Source organism: Sphaeramia orbicularis, chromosome 5 (genome assembly GCF_902148855.1).
Source record: "Sphaeramia orbicularis chromosome 5, fSphaOr1.1, whole genome shotgun sequence".
In the NCBI taxonomy this organism is placed as follows: domain Eukaryota; kingdom Metazoa; phylum Chordata; class Actinopteri; order Kurtiformes; family Apogonidae; genus Sphaeramia; species Sphaeramia orbicularis.
This window is the reverse complement of record NC_043961.1, coordinates 9973073-9993209: the sequence shown is the minus strand read 5'-3', so window position 1 is coordinate 9993209 and position 20137 is coordinate 9973073. Positions and strand designations below refer to the sequence as shown.

Below are 20137 nucleotides of genomic sequence, written 5' to 3'. Positions count from 1 at the left end.
TAAATTATCGGATTATTATTGATCATGTAAACAGGATAATTTGATCTGTTTGATCAGACAACAGAAGTAATCTGATTACAAACATCGAGTAACACATCTGGACTTTATCCCCAATAGTTCCCATGTCTTCCTGCATGTTTACAGGTTCATCAGATTTATTTAGTTCTTTTAGGTCTACATGTGGAAACAATTAAAAATAGTAGGAAATGGAAGTTACGTACTAAAAACACAAGAAGCCAATAACAGGATGTTCAAGTCTACCATCACGATGTACACTACAAACAAAAGTTAAGGATATTTTTAATTTTTTGGCTATTTTTTTCAGTTGGGATTCTTGCACAGCATTTTTTACTTTTTTTGTGTGAATTGAATTGAAACACATTTTTTTAATGACCATTCATAGTTTTATTTACAAATGGCAAAAATATGACAAAAAAAAAGGAAATATCCTTAACTTTTTGTTTGTAGTGTACGTACGAACTCTGACAGTAATCCAATAATGGACTGGAGCGTCGAAACCAGGGTTTAGTGATTATCACATTCTGAAGTGCCTGTAAATGCATTAGATCAGATTATTAGTTACCGGACTTTTAAGTTCATGGAAACAGACTCAGTAAAAGACTTCAATCATTTGTTTTTGTTCTTGTCAGTCACACCCACAACAACCTGCGCATCACCCGCATCCTCAAGTGCCTGGCAACGCTGGGGTACCTCAGTACCAAGAACCCCTGGTCCACTTCTACCTGGAGGAGACCCTGGTCAAAGGGGAACTGGCTAATGTCAAGACAGCGTCTGAACTACTTCATCTTTGCTGTTCGAGATAAGAAACAGCGCAGGAAGCTCCTAAGTTCGCCTATTTGAACTATGACCGCAGAGATGAGTTTTGTGTGGTGTCAAAGAAAGTCCAGATGAAGTGGTCTGGTGTGTCCGAGTCAAAGCAGGATGAGGACATGACCGACGGGTGGGGGGCAGCCTCGACTCCCTCGGCCCGTGGTGGACCCCCGACAACAGAATTCAAGCTGAAGAGGAGCAAAGTCCATTCTGCTGTAGTGTCCCTTCAATGTGACACTGAAGGCCCCCCCACTGTCCCCTGAAGGACATGGGGGTGGATAAGGACTTCAGTCAGTATCACACATAACAATCACCAACAAATGTCACTGGTTAAATGGCAACTAAACTGTTGTCAGTCCTCCTTTGGTTCTACTGGTAAACTGCACATGTAAACGCTGCCTTCACGGTGCTCAGTGTGTTCATATTTAAATACTAAATCTGTGTTTTCAAGTTTGGAATCATGTATGGAGTTGATTCATTAAAAATTATAATGAAACAGCAATTCTTGTGTAACCCTGAGAACAACAAATGTGTATAAACAAGGAGGAATAAATGTAATCAAACGGGTTTTAATTGTTGAGTTGAAAGAAAATCAGGACATGAATACCAATCATTGATGGGTTTATTACTGCAGGTAGGCGGAGCCTTTTCCATTCAAAGCTGCCTAAACATATAAACACAAAATACCGTGCAATGGCCACAGTTGGGAACAGTGTTTCTTTACTTTCCATAACCATCTCAGATATATGGCTTTACTCTCTCTACTTAGAAAAGTATGATTAAAAACATCAGTATATACACATAGACATTCATATTTACATGTTCTAAATTGTGTAAATCAGTTACATAATGGTTTCTTTAAAAAAAAAAAAATCCACTTTGATTAGAAGAAAGGACATGTAATGGGACTTGGCCTACCAGATATCCTGTACACAAACCACTCGATGGCCTTCAGTTTTGTCCAACATGATAAAAAAGTATAAACCCTAAATTGACCGCATACAAAGGTGGAAGTTGATGAAATACTGTCCATCCCCCGGTCTGCACTCATTCATTTAATGGGCAGAGTGTCTCAGAGTCCACTGAACAGAGACTAGGATGTATTTTGTCATTTTCAAACAGTCTTTTCAGATTTCTCTGAGTGTCTCGTGTTTACTGTCTTCTTGTCTTCTCTCTTTTCTCGGCTTCTACTACTTTCTGTGCGACTTCTGTCTTTGTCTCTCTGTCCTGTCCCCTATCCCTGTCTCTGTCCCGTTCTCCTGTCTCTGTCCCGAAGTCGTTCTTTTCCGCCGGTCCCGGTCACGATCTCGGTCTCTACTTCGAGATCTGTCCGTCTCCTGTCTCGTTCTCGGTCACGTTCTCCGATCACGTTCCGTTCTCGGTCACGGTTTATCCCTCTGTCACGATCGTGGTCCCGCCTGTCCGAGTCTCTTTCTCTGGCTCTGTCCCGTTCCTTCTCCCGTTCCTTCTCCTTCTCCCGTTCCTTCTCTCTTTCCCTTTCTTTGTCCCTTTCCCTCTCCTTGTCTCTGTCCCTCTCCACTGTCTCTCCTCTTGTATGGTTATGATCCCTGTTGCCGTTCTCCCTCGGCCTCCCGGTGCCTCTCATTTTCCCCTCCCTCGACTTGCGTTCTCTTTCTCGACTCCGTTCTCTTTCACGACTGCGTTCTGTCTCCCTGTCCACTGTCTCTGTTTCTGTCCACTCCTGCTCCGGCTCCACCTCTTGGCCTGGACCCCTGTCCCAGGATGGTTCTTCCAGGGTGGAGGACCTCCCGCTCCCTTTCCCTCCGCGGTCCTCTGACAGCTCCCTCTGTCTATCTTCAGAGGATTGAGGACAAGGAGGAGGTTCTCTGTGGCCTCCTTCAAAGCGACTGAAGCGGTCTCCACTGCGGGGTTCGGAGTCCTCTCGGGTAGTACTCCTCCTCCTCCTCATTTCAGGAGAATGGCGGCGCCAGTGATCATCCCTGTGCAGATCAGGACTGTGGCCTACATGCGACTTGGAGGACCGATGGGAGCCTCTGGTGGAGTGGGCAGCAGTGCCCCTCCATGACGAACAGGTCTTGCCTCATCTGAGTGCCTATCAAAGCGGTACGCTCTGATCCTCCAAAAGGCTGAGCTCGATTTCTTGAGGGGGAGGACCTCTGTGGTCTTCAAAAGGTTCCTCGGTGGGGTGGTGAGGAGTGTAATATGGAGCCTCCATACTGGTTGTGTGGATTGAAGTGTCCTCCACCCAATCTCCCCACTGGGAGGGTGGACCTCTTCTGTCCTCATACTGATTTATGGGAGGTCCCCGATAAGATGGACCGGATGGGGGACCTTGATTGCTCTTATAAATATGGAGAGGGTTTTGACTCTGGTTGCTGTTCTACATTCAATTTGAAAGAGTTGGGGGGTGTCGTTGTTGTATTGTTCTGGAGGACCACGAGGTTGGTCGGCATTTGGAGGCTGGAGTGCCATGGTCGCCAAACTGAGATGGTGGAGGACCCCTAGAGCCTGGAAAAGGGACGGAGGAGGAAGCCTGTTCTCAAAATGACTAGGAGGTGGCGCTGTGAAAGGTAGAGGAGGACCTCTATTTCCAGGGAAATTAAATGGGGGTGGTGGACTAGTGAATCTGGGTGGGGGGTATGCTATTCTGTCCATCAAAAGTGGGAGGAGGGGGAAGACCTGGAGGTGGACCTTGTTGTACAATGTGCTGAGGGGCATGGCAGAGTCAAACATTTGAGGAGGTGGTCCCTCTCTGAGCCAGTGGAGGAAGGGAGGTGGTGGACCTCTGGCTGGCATGATGTTCTGAGGTGGTCCAGGAGGCAGCTGCTGCTGTGGTGGTGGTTGTGACCCCGCCCACTGGTTCTGATAAGGAGGTATGTAGCTGGAGGTGGGCCATACTGCGGACCACTGACTCCTTGCATCGGGAGAGGGACCACGGACAGGGGGAGGAACATGCATGGGTGGGGAGGTCCCTGCATCGGAGGGGGCCCTGCTATTGAGGAAGGCCTTGCATGGGAGGTTGCAGAGACATTGGGGGAGGGCCTTGCCATTAGATTTTGTCCCTGCATTTGTTCAGGGGAGGGAAGGTGGATGGTGCAGGTATGTCAGGTGGAGGTCTGTACTCGCTATCAAAGTCTGATGTTGAAATGCGATGTGGCATGTGATGAGACTGAGTATCGACCAATGTGGAGCTCTGAGTGAGAACTGGGATTGAAGAGGTTATTATGGAGGAGGTCACTGGTTTACTGTAGTACCCTGAAGATGGTACATCTCTGTCCTGCTCCTCATAGTCTGAGACCTCAGTGGCTTTTAAAATGCTGGCAGCATTTGGCCAAATACTGTACTTATCCATCTCTGTTTCAGCCTTAGCTGGCTCGTCTTCCTCACTTTTCACCTCTTTCTCGTCCATGTAGTTGACCTCCATATCAGGTTCCACCTCCTCTCCTAACAATGGAATCAACACCTCATCTTTGTCAGACTCCATGAAAGGAAGTGTCTCAACTTTTCACATCCTCTTGAGGCACTCTTGTCTCTGAGCCTTGTGAGGTGTCTGGCAGTTCTGCTACATGAGTCACTGGTGGCTCCTGACCCATAGTCTGTGTGGAGGTACAAAGATCTTCTTCTTCTTCTCTTCCTCCTCTTCCTCCTCAGCCTCATCGGTCTCTTTTTTTGCTTGTTGTGCTCTGCCGTGGATCTCTGCTCTGCCGCTGGATCTCTTTTTCTGATTAATCAAAGGAGCACTGATGATGACTTTTACTAGCTCCTCCACTTTTTTGCCCAGTTGCAGGGCTGACTGCTGGCCAAAAGGGATTTAGATGGTTGAGATAAAAGTGTGTCTGTTTGCTGTTCTCCTTGTTTTCTGGAATGTCTGATCCCCAATTTTGTTAAGGCTCTCCAGGATTTTCTGTGGATCACTAACACTTTCAGCACCAGCCTGACCTGATGTTAAAGGTTTGACATCATCAAAAATTGAGTCATCCTCTGGGTCATAAGCTACATCATCAACTTCACCTGTTGCTACGTCAGGCTTGGAGATCTCAGGTTTGTTAGAGTCTTTTTGGGCAACTGTAGCCCCTACTGGGATCATACTCTTCTTCTGGGTCATAAGGTCGGTCATCTTCATCCTCCTCCACCTGCTTTTCTTTAGAACTTTGTGCAAACTGCCTGCACAATTGGGTCCAGCATTGTGACAGGAGGCACGGAGAGCTCCCCACCCTGGTCGGATGGAGAGTCGGAAGACTCTGAGTCCTTTTTCTTCCCAAACAGTGTCTTGAGGATGGTCTGAAGTGGAGTACTATTTGCTGCTGAGGACATAACAGAGCTGGATGAAGATGGAGAGTCCCTGCCAGTAGCCATGGATGTTGCGGGTGCTTTGACAGAAGACAGAAAGGACAGGACTGAGGAGGCTGCTGCAGTGCTGCTTGGGGGCTCACAGGAGTTAGACGGAGGTGATCCTGGAGGAGTTGTACTGAAGGGAATTTCCAGACTCTGTCGAGTGGTTTTTTCAGATTTTCCAACAGGGACGGGCTTCGGAAGGCCAGCCTCATCAGCATCTTTGGTTTGACTTTTTGTCCGCTTCTCTTCAGTTTCCAGTGGAGCACCAGCACGCTTCCTGTCCTTCTGGCAGATCAGTAGCCCCAAGAGGAGGTTGGGACGAGCTGGTTCAAGTCCTGCAAGATGGACAACACAAGAATCTTTGTGAATACCCCAAGCAACTTCAATAATATCTAGCATTTTTTTGCAAGAATGACTTGAGGTGATATGAGAGCCACTTCACACAGACCGAAACAGTCAAAAACAAGACTGTATCAGAGGTAAAAGCAAAGTTCAGTCAACTCAGACAAAAATTTTAAATGAAACTGACTGGTATTTATTACGTTACACTTCCTAATATTTCCTTCCTTCATATGTGAAACAAGTTTATATTCATTACCACCACAGGTAATTTAACTTTCATTTACTTTAGGCCTGAAGTGATGTGGAAGATGTACATTTTCATATGAAATCACTTAAATGTGCAAGTTACATTATTATATTAAACATGTAGCTCTGAGTTTCTGTTCAGCATTCCGCTCACTCCCACTCAGTCGAAAGAGGAATATCTCTGGATGTGATGATGCCATCGTCTGACAGACAATTTATTAACGGATGCTTGAGATGCCCAGGGCTTAAGTCCTCATTTTTTTAGTCAGGCTTCCTTATCCTGTGCTACCGTTAACAGTGATGTACAATAACTACTTTTTTTGTACGAAGTGTACACTGACTTAGTTTTATTTTTATGATCCAAAATGTTACAGAATGAAAAGTAACTTATTATTAAATGATGCAGAATAAGCCATGTCTTAAGAAACAACAGGCTGAGACTGAACTCAAATTGCACCAACCTGCGATGCAAACTTCTTTTATTAGAAATGTGTCATACAAAACCAGATACATATAGAAGAAAACAGAGTAGCTGTTACATGCACACAAGTGGTTTCCAAAGGAGGTCCAACAAAGAGTGTGAGTGCCCCCTAGTGTACAAACCCATGAATCAATCAAACAAGCTTTCACCTCAACCACAAACCAAAAAAACACAAGACACATTAAAAATATACTCACCGCTTGAAAATCAACATTTATGACAAGAAAAATACAAAATTATATTCAATTCACCCCAGAAGCATGTTTGTGTATCCCTGTAAATCCTTACCTGGCCCATCAAATGGTAAAAGTTTGGGGGGTAACGGGTCCTTTGAGCTCAGTGGGATGAGATACAGGTCTTTGATACGCCGGTTGTTGTTTGCCACAACACCAAATCGCTTCCTGCTGCTAAAGTAACAGAAGAGAGAGACATATGCCACCTCCTCCTCCTCTGTAGCTGGGTGGAAACGGATCAAACACAACTCCTAAAAAGTGAAAGACAGCAAAACATATTAATGCAGGGCTTGAAATAAAAAAGTCAAGTATTTCTCTATATAGAAATCTTCAAACAAACCTTAGAGAGTGAGGTTTTCAGCTTCCCGACATAGTCCCACACTGTGTTTGGAGATATCCGCCCTCCGATATAGATTGTGTCGGGCAAATCCTGCCACACAAAGGAAATATTTAGGTTTTTGCTTATTTATTAAAAAATAAAGACCAGCAGGAAACACTGAGTATAAAGGTCAGAAAAGCAGGGAAAGAACCTAACCTCCTTCAGGTGTTCAAAGGATCCTGACACCAGATAAGCTTTGGTCACAAACTTGGCCACTGACTGCATGTTAATAAATCCTTTCCAGATCTTTTCTTGACCATGGAGGAAGATTGCCGTTTCACCTTCAGGTGGAGGCTCAGACATACTGTAAAACAACATCCTACTTCACAAATCAATTCAAGACACATGAGATGACAAGCAGGTGCCCTGACAGTAACACTATCACTGCTGTTCCAAATGGATATGTGTTTTATTTTATTACAGCTCTCATAACAAAAGTAGTGACACTTGTGGAGTACCTTGTTTTAGTAGTTTTGGGTGGTGGTGGAGCTGGGGGCATCGGCAGGGGTCCTTTGGGTCCAACATCCATAAGAGTAGTGACAGCAGCTGGTGCTGGTTCTGTTGAGTTGTTGGCAGGTTTTTCTGGAGCTGTGTAGGTCACAGTCACAGCAGAGCTGTGCCGGGCCATGCGTGGGTCTCTGCGGGTGATGCTGACGGAAGACACTGTGGGTGTGACAGCAGCAGGGGCCACAGCCTGAGGTGTGACACTGGTGAGGTCATCTTTGTAAAGCTGTGGTTGTGACTCTGGGACAGCTGGCTCCGTGCTGGATTGGTAGGATGAGGCATCTTGGTGTTGGTAGGGTGTTGGGACTTGTGGTTGGCCTGCAGGTGGAACATCTGACCTGGATGGATGCAGCTCTGGTCTTGGTGGTTTAGTTTCTGGTTTCTTGGTCAGTTTGGCTTTCTTCGCTGCTGGCTCATCTTCTGCTTTCTGACCTAAAACGCCAAGATTTTACAAAAGTAAAGAAGTTAACTGCTGTACAACACGTCACACTGGCAGAACACCGACCACACGTCGCACTGGCCTCTCATTTACCTGTGCAGATTTTACAGTTGAGGTCAAATAAATGAGTCCTGTGTTCAGAAGTGGTGTCTTTAAGCATGCTGCTGAAAATATCTGGCATGCTGCTCCCCTCCGCAGAGGAAGGCTGAGATGAAACTGACGGAGTGGAGCCACCTTCGTCTTGGTCCTGTGGGACAGAGAAGAGGATATCAGTCAAAAATTAAATCAAATGATATTGTTCTGGACCATGGTGTACTGCAAAGTAGACACAAGCTGCTATAGTGTCCAAAGAAAAGAAACAGCAGAGGGAAACACAGTTGGTAAGATGACTACAGTGAAATACTTGGAATATCTACAGCTCCACAGTCTGTGCACAAGAACTCAGAGAAAAGGTCAAGGGTGAAAGCAGAAGAACCACATGCCACCACTTACTGCAGCAGAAGCCATGCGAGAAGAGGAAGTGGTGGCAGAGATACATACATCTGCATCAGATGCTGGTGGAGCGTCTTCCATGTCCATGCTGTGGGAGCTGGAGTCATGCCTGTTGCCCAGTTTGTGTCCTGAATGTGCTCTAGCACTTGGAGACTGGGTCTGTGGGAGGACGCCATATAATGTTGTAATTTTATGCATTATGTCCAAACATTAACAATATCTGCTACGTACAGACCATACCATATAACCTGTAGTGACTATAACAAATGTAAACTTCAACACATTGGCTGATCTTGGTTTTTAGAGGGTCAACAGTTACCTCTGGGGCTTCAGGCTTCCTCCACTCAGATATCTCTTTGGAAAGCAGCTCTTCAGCACTTAGTCGCACCAGTCTGAATGGACTAACCTCTCCACCAATCACCCTGTAGAACAATCCCTGGGAACAAGCATGGAGCACCGTTATGGAAAGTCACAAAACCAAAGCTTTACCATTTGCCAGTGTCAAATTCAGACACAGACTCAACCAAATGGATTTGATGCTAAGAACTTTTCATTCCTTCGCTTTATATCATGATTGTGTGGACTCACTTTGTTTTTGGGGTCCTTGAGGTTAAACATGAGGGACCTGTATTTATTCTTGTACTTGCTGTCGGTGCTAAGGCATAGGTTGAACATCTCCTTCTCAATACCAACTGCCAACCGTCCCACCTCACTCTCAGTCATTTTCAGATCATCACTGTCACTCACCCTGGTGAGAAGTGACACAATAAGTATAATATCCACAGAAAATACACTTAATTCATCCTAAAGTGTGAAAACATACTGAACACAGGCTGTGAGGGACACTCACCTCTTATAGAGGATGTCTGTCAGAGAGCGGCGGATGTTCTGTCTCATTTGGTTGTTGGGTGGAGGTGGCATGGGGGACACAGTGGGTGCAGATGCGCCTGGATGGGGTGGTCTGGAGGAGGTGGATTGGCTGGAGGGAGCTGAAGAAACTGGAGCCGATGGGACCCTCGAGGACGACGATGACTGACTATGGGATGTAGTGTCCTTGTGTTGCGGCTGCTTCTTTGGAATGGTAAAGTTGGACTTGGTGACCCTCAGGGCTCCTGTGACATGGATGGGACCAGGAGGGAAGGGGGACGGTGCATGGGCGGGTGGTGGACCTGGCTTCTTGGACTTTGCTGCAGCTTTACTTGGGGGTGCTGCAGGTTTCTTGGAAGCCTTTGAGCTCGGGGATTGAAGCGAAGGCTTCTTACCCTTCGGGGACACCTTCGTTCCTTTAGCAGCTGGGGACTTCTTGTTTGCCTTTGCTGGGGTTGTAGATGCTGGAGAAGGCTTCTCTGGTGTCTGGGTGGGTTCCTTCATTTTCTGCTCCTTCTCGCTGGGCTTCTCCTCTTTCTGCGGGGCTGAAATAATCCAGAACAAGACCACACATTTTAAAACACACCACAACTTCCAGTACCCACTTGGATATCCTCTCTATAGGTATTAATATTAACAACACTAGTGGTGGGATTAAAAAATACACACTGAGAAAGTTATAGAACACAAAATGAAAGGATGAAAAATCTAGGCAAGGGTCTTCCTTAACTGAAACAAATAATTGTCACATTAATAACCATATTTCAGTGCACAGTGAAAATAACGTCTTGCATGGAACACAAACATGACCCTCGGCAGATGCTTGTTCCCTCTTTATTTGGGGCTGGACACTGAACTGCAGATACATGATGTTCTTCACACATGGGTTTGAAAAGTTTTTGTTCCCTCCTAAATATTATACAACGGTTGCTTTAAATTGCATCAGGCCATTATTTTAAAACTTGACTGCTGTGGAGGAGTGATTTTTGTTGTTTTTTTTTTCCTAATTTATTACTTTAAGTCACTTATTAACTGCTGTAGGGAATACATCAAATGTAATCAGACTCCTTTACTAGTGGGAAAACACAGCATCAGCTAATTAATCATTAACTCAGGTGTAGATAATTATTTTCCTAAGACTTGCACAGATTACATGCATATTAAAGGAAAAATAGGAACTGGGAATTCACTTTAAACCTAACTTATTCATCTTAAGGTGTACGGACACGGTGCTTAACACCACTGGATCTGTGCAAACCCTTCCAAATATCATCTATTGACAGGAGGAAGGAGCTGTGATCAGCAGAGCCACAGCCCTTGGTCTGGTTAATGCTTCAGCACAAGTGCATGAGGTGCAGAGGGTTTCTGGCAAAGTCCCATTCTTAGAAAGTTCAGTAACAATTACACCTGCTGATAAATAGTAATAGTAAGCTCTTATCACACAAACTGCTTAAAGCCCATTATACCGTGGATTAAAGTTGCTTAAAAATGTTCACACAACCCCACAGCAGTGAAATACACAATAATCATTAACAGTCCAGCAGTTCTGAAAACCAAAGCACCAAGACGCCCATTCTCCAAATCATGAAACATTAAACCTTTGCCCGTTCACTTGACATAGGTTTAGAATGAACAAGTAACTACAAGAATGTCGTCAAACCACAAAACTATCTGATCTGTTGACGAAGCAGATGTACTCTTCATTTAAAGTCATGTCAGTAAAAGCTTATTGTGCTCAGAGACCTGTTACTAATGAAAACCAAATATCCACTTTTCACATCTCCACTCAAATGTGTGAAAAACTGAGGATGACTCTTCTGATTCTGTGCACTCAGCCCCCGTCTTCAGCGTCTTGTGGCTTTCCTGACTTTCACTGCAACCCCAGGTGGTCCGGTCTCTGAGGCAGGGTCTTCCTTGTGTGGCCGCTAACCATCTGGCAGGTCAGGAGTGTCACGTTGCCATAGTGTGTGTAGATTCATCACTTCTATGTGCTTGTTAATAGCTGAAGTGGTGAGGACATCCTACAGCAAGCCAACACTGCTCACAGAATCAATCGAGGCATCCAAAAATCTGTCATATCACCTTTTATTTTAAAGCCAGTTTCCCACGAGAAGAAGTATGAAATTCAATAGGATTGAAAAACTTTGAAAAAAAGTTCAGCCTGTTACCCACAGAATTAAAGGTCAAAAATACAAGGTGGTGCTTCAAAGCAGGTTTATGCCTGATACTGTCTGCTCAGTATCAACAGTTAGCTTCTAGCATCCACATAAACAGGGGATTCTGACACCTACCTGCTGGAGAAAGGGGAAAGGAGGTTTTCTGAGACCATCAGCTGACATGAGCCCAGGATGTGAAGAAACTCAGGCAAATAAGCAGCAAATGGAGCATCGGCTGCACATGCATCCCACCACATGACAGTAAAGCAGCTGGGTTACTCATCTTACATCTACCAAATGGTATTTATACATGTTGAATCTGACTTTGGCCTCAGTGACTCCAGAAACAGAAGCTGCATGGTTGAATACTTACCCAAAACCAAGGTTAGAAACTTACCTTTTCCACAGCTGCCAATATTTCATTGAGTAACAAACCTTTACATTAACTGTCCCAACAGTGTGAATTAGTGAAGTCTAATGTACAGAGAAGTTCATCTCTCATGTTGAGGTATGGATCATATCTAAATCAATAGCATGGCAAGAACCACATTTTAAAACGAAAAGACAGCAATGTGGTTTCAACAACAGCTCAAGACCTTCAAAGAGATACATACACTTTTTGTTTAACACTGTTGATGATATGGATGAAGTCTTTTCTGGTGTTACTGCAATGTAATTATGGTCACTGGACCAGGACGCAGTGGCCGGGTGAGGCGGATGTTCCTCAGCATGCTCCTCTTCATCATCATCATCTGGATCAGGACTGTAGTCTTCATCGCTATCAGAGTCATCCTGGGTCTTCTTCGCTGTCTTCCTTCCATCAGTGGAGCTCCTCTGCATGGGCAGGAGAAGACAATTAGACACATCAACCACAGCATGTGGTGTTTTATTGCAATCCACAGAGTTTTTTCTAAAAAATAAGTTGCATTTTAATAATTCCATTTCATGCCGTTTTGGCAAATGTGCTGCTTTAGAAGATCACCAAGACATTTTGACCATCTAATGGTTTCAACTGCTCTGTCTTCATCCTTACTGATGACTAGACAATGTGCACAGAATAGAAACCACAAGAAATGCATCCTCTGGGATGGATCCAGAATACGTCCCCTTCACACCTAATACCTTTAAATATCTGTTCAAATCCAGTATCTGTGCACATGAAAGACCGTTTAAGGTCAATATCTTAAACACCTCTAAGATAATGTGGACAGAGGCTTCTTAAGTTTTTCTAGGTCGGAACATGAAGTGATGGTGCTTTTAAGAAATTACTAATCACTTCCAACAAGACAGGCTGGTGATTGAATTAATTACAGACAAAACTTGGGCACAAACATGAACTTCATGACTTCATGATGAAAGAATAACACAGATTCTTAACACAGAGTTAATAGATGCCCTTTAAGCCAGTACAAGTATAGAACGAACTACGATCTACAAAAATATAAGCAAATATTGCCAAAGGTTTATGCACTTTTGATGACCATCTGTGACTGAAACCCATATGCAGTGAACACAATATGTCACCTTTACAGCCCATATATTTACATCTAAAATATATTTCCACCAAACTTCCACCCAGGCTGAGAGCATTGTTGCTTTACTTAGCACTAATATCATGTAAACACTATAACTATGAGAAGCAAATTCATTCAGGGTGTCTTAACACATGGCTCCATTCTTCAAATAAATGTCACTTTATTGTACATGCAGTGTTTTTAATCCATGTCATGATCCAGTGCAAATGGCCGTTCCATTATTCCAGTAGATGATAGGCCAGTAGATGTGCAACTCCCTCATTCTGAGCCACTGAAAATGTTCCAAATCATGTTAGCAAAGCAGCGGAGCTTACAATTGTTCTTTTCCAATAAATACACCACTGATGTCCTGTTCAATTAACTCTAGATCAATAATTACCTCTACTGTGACAAAGACAAGCGAAGGCAAAAAAAGATTAAGACTTTTCATCCATCGAGATATTCAGATATAAATATGTAGCAAACACTACCATTTGTCAAGTTCTTCAAGAACTTTTGCGTAAACCAGAACCATTTTATTAAGGCTATGACGATAGTTCCTGTACTGACATAAAACATTAACATGAAGACAGTACCGGCACAGCAAGAAACTGGGAACTCTGAGATGACAACTCTGAGAAACATTGGAAAACATTTTAGTGTTTCCCCAAATCCAGATGAGACTTAAATAAGGTTATTGTTTAGTCCATTTCCATTAATTTATGAATGAAAAAACACATTCAACAGGATACAGTGTGAACGGTCATGATACATCAACAATAAACCAGTCATTTGATGCTCACATGTTTTAAATGTGCTCAAGACATGAAATATACGGTTTTACACAGACATTACTGTTCCACAGGTGGTTTTAGAGTCACACATAATTTCAGTTATTAGTAATATTGAAAATTCCAAGAACTTTATAACCTTATAACCTGCACAGCTCTTTGTCATTGGATGAATGACAGATCATTTTAGTTGAAGGTCAGGCTAAAAGCACTGATTGAAGCGGTCCCAGTTACCTTATGTGTAGACTTGGCTTTCGGAGTCTTTGCCTTGTCCTTCTGCTTGGGCTCTTTCACATCAGTAATGGACTTCATAGCAGCAGCAGCATGTCTCAGGATGCAGTCGTTGCCGCAGTAAACAGAGTCTGGTTGGGCGTTGTTTTCACAACCAGGTCCAATACATTTGGGAAGCACAGACTCCGTCTTCTGCTGGGCTGTCTTCTCCTCTGTGGACGGTGTGGTTTTCACCTCCACATTTGATGCCACTTTCTGCTCTGTGTCTGGTAGCGCTTTGGGCTCTGATGACGGTACGGTCTTTTCCGACTTTGGTGCTGCCTTCTGCTCAGCTGACTGCTGTACTACCTGCTTCAAGTCAGTGCACAATAAAAATCAAGTGATGTTTTGAATCATGTGATTAAGTCTTCACTAGCAATTATGTGAGTAACAATGATAGATACAATAGTGTTTGTTTAAACATGTAGACATTTTTGTCACGCAGCTTTAATAGCTTAAAGTTGTTACAGTATGTTTGGTATTATTATGGATCAGGGATAGAAAAGTACAGATAGGCTGATTAATTAGGTGACTGATTAAATGTCATTGTAGAAAATTGGCATCAGCCTGTTTTACATCATCAGCTAGCAAATATTTCAAATAAAAATGTATGTAAACATCTGAAAATGTTCATTCTCACACACAAGATGCCAGTATCTGCTGATAAATGTTGCTGTTACGTGAACCACAATCATTTTTAGTCAGAACTCTTAGTTTAGATTTGATTAAATACTGACATTTACAGGGTGTTCCAAACTATTACAACACTCCTAGAAACTCTGTTTTAACGTCAAACAACCAAAAACCTGCATCAGAGCACAGAAGCCTTCCACAAACCCATTACATTCTGTTGATTTTATACTGAATGAGTGCACTGTAGGTAACTACAGAGGTTAGAGTAAAGACTCCTATGAAGGCCTGAATATAAATGTGACCTGTTCTTTTATTGGCTTTGGCTACTGTAAAGCACTAGTCAGTTAAGAACCAGAACACAGACAAACTGGTCTCTACTTTCTAATTCCAGTCTGTAAAGTAAGAACACCATCCACATAAGTCAATGCCATGTTGAACCCAGTACCAGTCACCTACCGGCTGAAAGATCTTAATCTTCTTTTTCCCAGTTGGGTTGGTGGCTTTCTCTATCCTCCCCTTGATGCCCTGGTCCTCTGCTGCCTTCTCTTCAGTTGCAGTAGATGTAGAGGATGGAGGAACTGATGCACCCTGAGAGCTGGGTACAGAGGCCTCGGACACCTTTACAGTAGTTCTCTCGGCTGTTTCAGAGGAGGTGACAGCAGGAACAGGGGTAGCAGAGGTGGGAGACGCAACATCGGCTTTGGGCTTCCCGGTATCAGCGTTTGCAGACAGAGTACATGTGGCTGGTCTGACCACCTGGCTCTTCTTGGCAGTGCAGTTGGGACAGATATAGTCTTCTCCATTTCTCTCCATCAGGCGTCCACGGGCCTCAGTGATCCCCACACAATCTCCATGAAACCACTCCTCACAGCGGTCACAGCAGATCATGAACCTAGAGACCACAGAACATTTATAGTAGGTTTCCTCTCAAAGTAATGCTAACCAGCACTTTTCATGACATTTCAAATCAAGACATCACTATATGAAGGCAAAACCAAATGACACAGCAAAAATCCCTGTACACCGAACAATTAGAGAAAAAACAAACACTGAGACTGATGTGAAAATGTAAAAGTTACAGTATTAATTCTAAAAATAATAAGAAAACCTACCGTTTATTGTGTTTCTGGCGACAGATGCAGTAAAGTGCGTTTGGATCATAACCACCATCGTCAGACTCAATGGATGATGAGGATGATGATGATGAGGATGACGAGGACATGGAGGAGTCATTTTCATCTTCATTGTCCTCTTGTATGTGGGTCTTGCGTGTCTTTAAGCCCCCTTTTGGTTGGTTTTCCTTTTTGACTGCAGCGGTAGCCCTGTTGACAGTAACAGGGGCTTTGACAGGGGTTGTGTTCTTATTGGCTGCCCTCTTTTTGTTGATGTACGTCCTGACCGGTCCACGTTTTACTTGCATCGCTGCAGGCTTGTCCGTCTCCTCCTCCTCGTCATCTTTTTCAGTCTCGTCTGTCTCCACTTTCTCGTTATTATCTCCATGATCATGTTTGTTCTCAGAGTCCTGCTCTGACTGAGGCTGTCCACTGTTTCCCACGTCTGCAGGACTTGGATGACTCTGCTCATCAGTCTTTTCCTCATCTTTAGTCTCTACCTGAGGCGTCGTAGCATCATCTCCTCTGCAGTCTTCCTCGTTCTCTGAGCTGCCATCGTCTTTCACGGCCCCGCCCCGGCTTGCTCTGGTTCGTCTGCCTCCACGTCCTTTCCTCTGGATCTGTCTCCTTGTGACACTTCTCGTTTTTCTTTCCGGAGACTCTACATTGTCTTCTGCAGTTTTAACATCAACACTACCATCAAAACTGGCCTCAGATGCCGTTTCAGCATCAGTTGGAGTTTGGGAAGGGGGATCCCCACTTTCAAGAGTGGCAGGGGCACTCCTTCTTGACCCTCTTTTAGCAGTGGAGAGGAATTCCTCAAGTTTGTCAGTGCGCTTCGATTGCCTGCCACTGCGACGTACAGGATTTGGACTGTCTGTTGCCTCCACTGGCATCTCTCTCTTTGCAACAGTGGACTGACGGAAACCCCAAGTTTTTTTTACTTCAGTGTTGACCTTTGATGATTTATGTGGCTCTTCTAGCATCTCTTGGGCCACATTCTCAGTCTGGGTTTGAGCTGGCTCCTTCTGGTCGTTATCTCCCTCTCTAACCCCTGTAGGCACAAGATTGATGAAAGCTATAGCAACATTTCTAGTAATCTATTACCACAGTGCAACACAATGTTATTAAGAAACTTCCGATTGTGTTGTGATTAATCATTCATGTGAATTTAAAGTGTCCTTCACTTATTCACCCTTACTATAACCCATAATTAAAATGATTAAAGACCACAGGACCTAACACCAAATTTATGCCCAGACTTAACATCTACACCAATTAATTACTTAGGACGGAAAATAAGCTCATCAAGATACCTTGAGAGAAGCTATCCATATGGTCCTGGCTCTGCTCTGGCTCAGGAGCTAGAGAGAGCTCAGGGTTTGCATTCTCCTTCATAGATGATGGAGTCAATCACTACTTTCAAACTGAATGTCTACAGTTAGGAGAAGAGCACAGGACACCATCTTTGAGTCACTATTTGTTGCGCATTTCATGACAAACACTGGGGACTGCAGTGATTGTATTCCTAAATTTCTTACATGACATTCCCACTCCAAAATCATATTTCAAACTTTAAACTAAACCTTCATGTGAATAAAACAGCACTGATTGCCTCAGTATTCTTCAATAAAAGCTACACAGAGGGTATACAATGACATGACAAGATCTGGAAAAAGTAACCAAAAAATGTAGTTTGAAACAAATACATATAGAATATGGACGTGTAAAAAATTGTGACAGTACATTAGACATAAAAGCAGATTCATGCCCGCCTACCACATCCTTCTTCCATATTCAGTCAAATTAATAATAAAACAGATGCCTGCGCTTCCAAGTCATCTCTAGACAGGTTTGTAAAACATTTCAGATTTCATCACACTTTCAGAAATTCAAAAACCTGCTCATTAACTGCTTCCTCCATCTTTAGTGTATAGCTGTGTATAACTATATATAACAAAATAATGTTAAACAGTTGCTTAAGTTCAGGAATCCAAAGCTAAAACAAAAATGTTTTTCATCACATTTATTCACTTAATTCTGTTAAGTATAAGTGAGTATTAAGAACAACGACTGTACTTTGTTCACACTTACTGTTAATAACTCTAAATTAAATTAGGTAATGCCTATACCTGCAGTTCTGCAGAGATGATACCAGAAGCTCTTCTAACAAACAAAGGCTTTTTGGCATTAGTCATCAGTCTTAGGCAAAGGTCACAGGATCTGAAAAAAGAAAGAACAGAGGTTAAAGCCAAAGCACCGTGGAACTCACAACAATGTGAACACAGTGTGTGAATATGTAAATGCACCAGAAAACAAAAGTAATGGTTTTGATGAATATACTAGCACAACAGCATAAATGTTCCAGATATTAAGGATTGTCCATGTACATTAAAATTTCCATTCATTTGCAATAATAACTTTGCTCTTTTCATCAAAGTCACTTTATAAACATTTAAATCCGTGGGACACATAATTTGCATAAACGAGGGCAGTTTTCGGATTCATGACATTTCTCTGATTAATAAGTAGAACAAAGGCTGGTTTAAATTGAACTGATGATCCTTGGTCTTTGCACCGTCCACCATGAAAACAACTCCTCTGACGGAGAATCCACCAATGACTCGGTCACGACGCAGTGCCACGTGAATGGAAGGAGATGTGTTGTTAAGGGGTGTGGGAGGGGTTCGGAACAGACCCCGCATTCACAACAATCGAATATTTAAAATACTGCAAAGACAGCATCAACAAAACGTCGTTTTGTTGACTAAGTTGACTCTTAGACATATTAAACCAAAGTGAAGTGAGCTGATCCGACATGTTGGTGCCCGGAGCCGAGGGGCTGCACCCGGCCTGTGTGCACGTGACCCACGCATTTATAATTCTGTGCAGTTACCACAGCTATGACCACATATCATATAAAATGTAACGTGCAAATATACATCAACCACTGATTGCCTCCTAGGATTATATCACATGACAATCCATGAAGTCTACTGTAGGACACGCGTGCGTATCCGAGAAAACCACTGATGGCCGCAGTCAACTGCACCGAACCAAACGGCTACACCAGTTAGCTCACTGATGCTAATTTAAACCGGAACACACAGAAACAAGTCATCGGTTGGGCAAGGAGCGTTAGCCAACTTGAGTACAAATTAAGCTGTGCGGCTTTTTAGTTCGTTTGCCTTTTCGTGTTACGTGCGACCGTTGCGAAACGTGCACCTGTGGCTAGCAAACCTAGCTAGCATTAGCCAACACGAGCACCAGCATGCTAACCTTCGACACAACCGACACAAATATAACGAGTGGCGTTAAACTTACACAACACCCAGCAACCAGGAGACGAAACGCGTTGGGAAATGTTTTAAACAGTACAGCTTTTACTAAACTATGTAACTGCTGACCCAAGTCCAAGTAAATGGCGTAGTGTCACTGCTAGTGGTTGTTAAGTTAGCGTCACAGCTAATGTCAGCGCATCTTGTTCAACCTTGCATGTGATACGAAGACAGAGCACATCAACTTCTGCGACACTGGAACTGACAAAGGAGAACACCTGACCGAATGACAACACGGCACCACTCGAGCCTTAAAATGTGCAGTACCCACCAACGCTAAAACTAACGACGACTTGTCCTCGTTTTTTCTTGGTTCAGTCCTCCATTTTCCATTCCCGCTGGAGCTGAGCTAACTGACTGCGGCAGATGGCTGACGGCTGGCGGGATGCGCGCACACAACCTACAGCGCCCCCAGTGGTGAGGGGGAGAACTACAGCAAGGATCATCAATACGACTAATATTGGAATGCTCTGTTCAATTTGATGGTTTAGCTCTGAGAGAATTACACCCGAAAATTATGAAAAGTCAATTACTCCACGTCATTTGACTTACATTTATGAATTTAAAAAATGATGCTTGTCTTATTTCAAGATACCACTGCGTAAAGTTTAACTGACTAAAAGCTTAGAAATGCTGAGACCAAAAATATTTACATTTGGCTTATTGTTCATACCTGGGTCCATATTTCTGCCTTAATTTGAATCGTAATCAGCAGATTCTATCTATTGACCACAAATATATAATACTTGTGCTAACTGAATATATGTACTGTATATACTATACCACTGCTGACCTGAAGGAGCTGTTGTGTCTGTATTTTGTCTGTTATTTATTTTCTTTCATGTTATGTTTTATGTGAAAAAATAGTTTTGTATGATTATATTGTATGTTATTTGCATATCATAAATAAATAAAGAGAAAGAAAGCCTTTTTTTCTCCAATTGTATAGAAAATGTTAATGTCTATAGCGTCCACACCAGTCACAATTATAACTTCAGGTAAATATCTTTTAAAATGCATGAAGCAGCTACTGGATGTTTGCAAAAACATATGGTGATAATGCCAGTTCAGAAAGTAGCCTTAAAGCATATAATAGGAATGTTGGGAAAAAAAATTAAAAATATTCTGAATAATATTATTCCATCCTCTGAAAAATCTGATTAGCTGCTAACAAAGAGCTGAAACTATAGTG

At 43.2% G+C, this 20137-nt stretch overlaps 1 pseudogene; it reads right to left on the bottom strand.

The window, feature by feature from the left end:
- Positions 1-1940: 1940 nt before the first annotated feature.
- On the bottom strand, positions 1941-19369 carry LOC115419207 (death-inducer obliterator 1-like; annotated as a pseudogene).
- Positions 19370-20137: the final 768 nt, after the last annotated feature.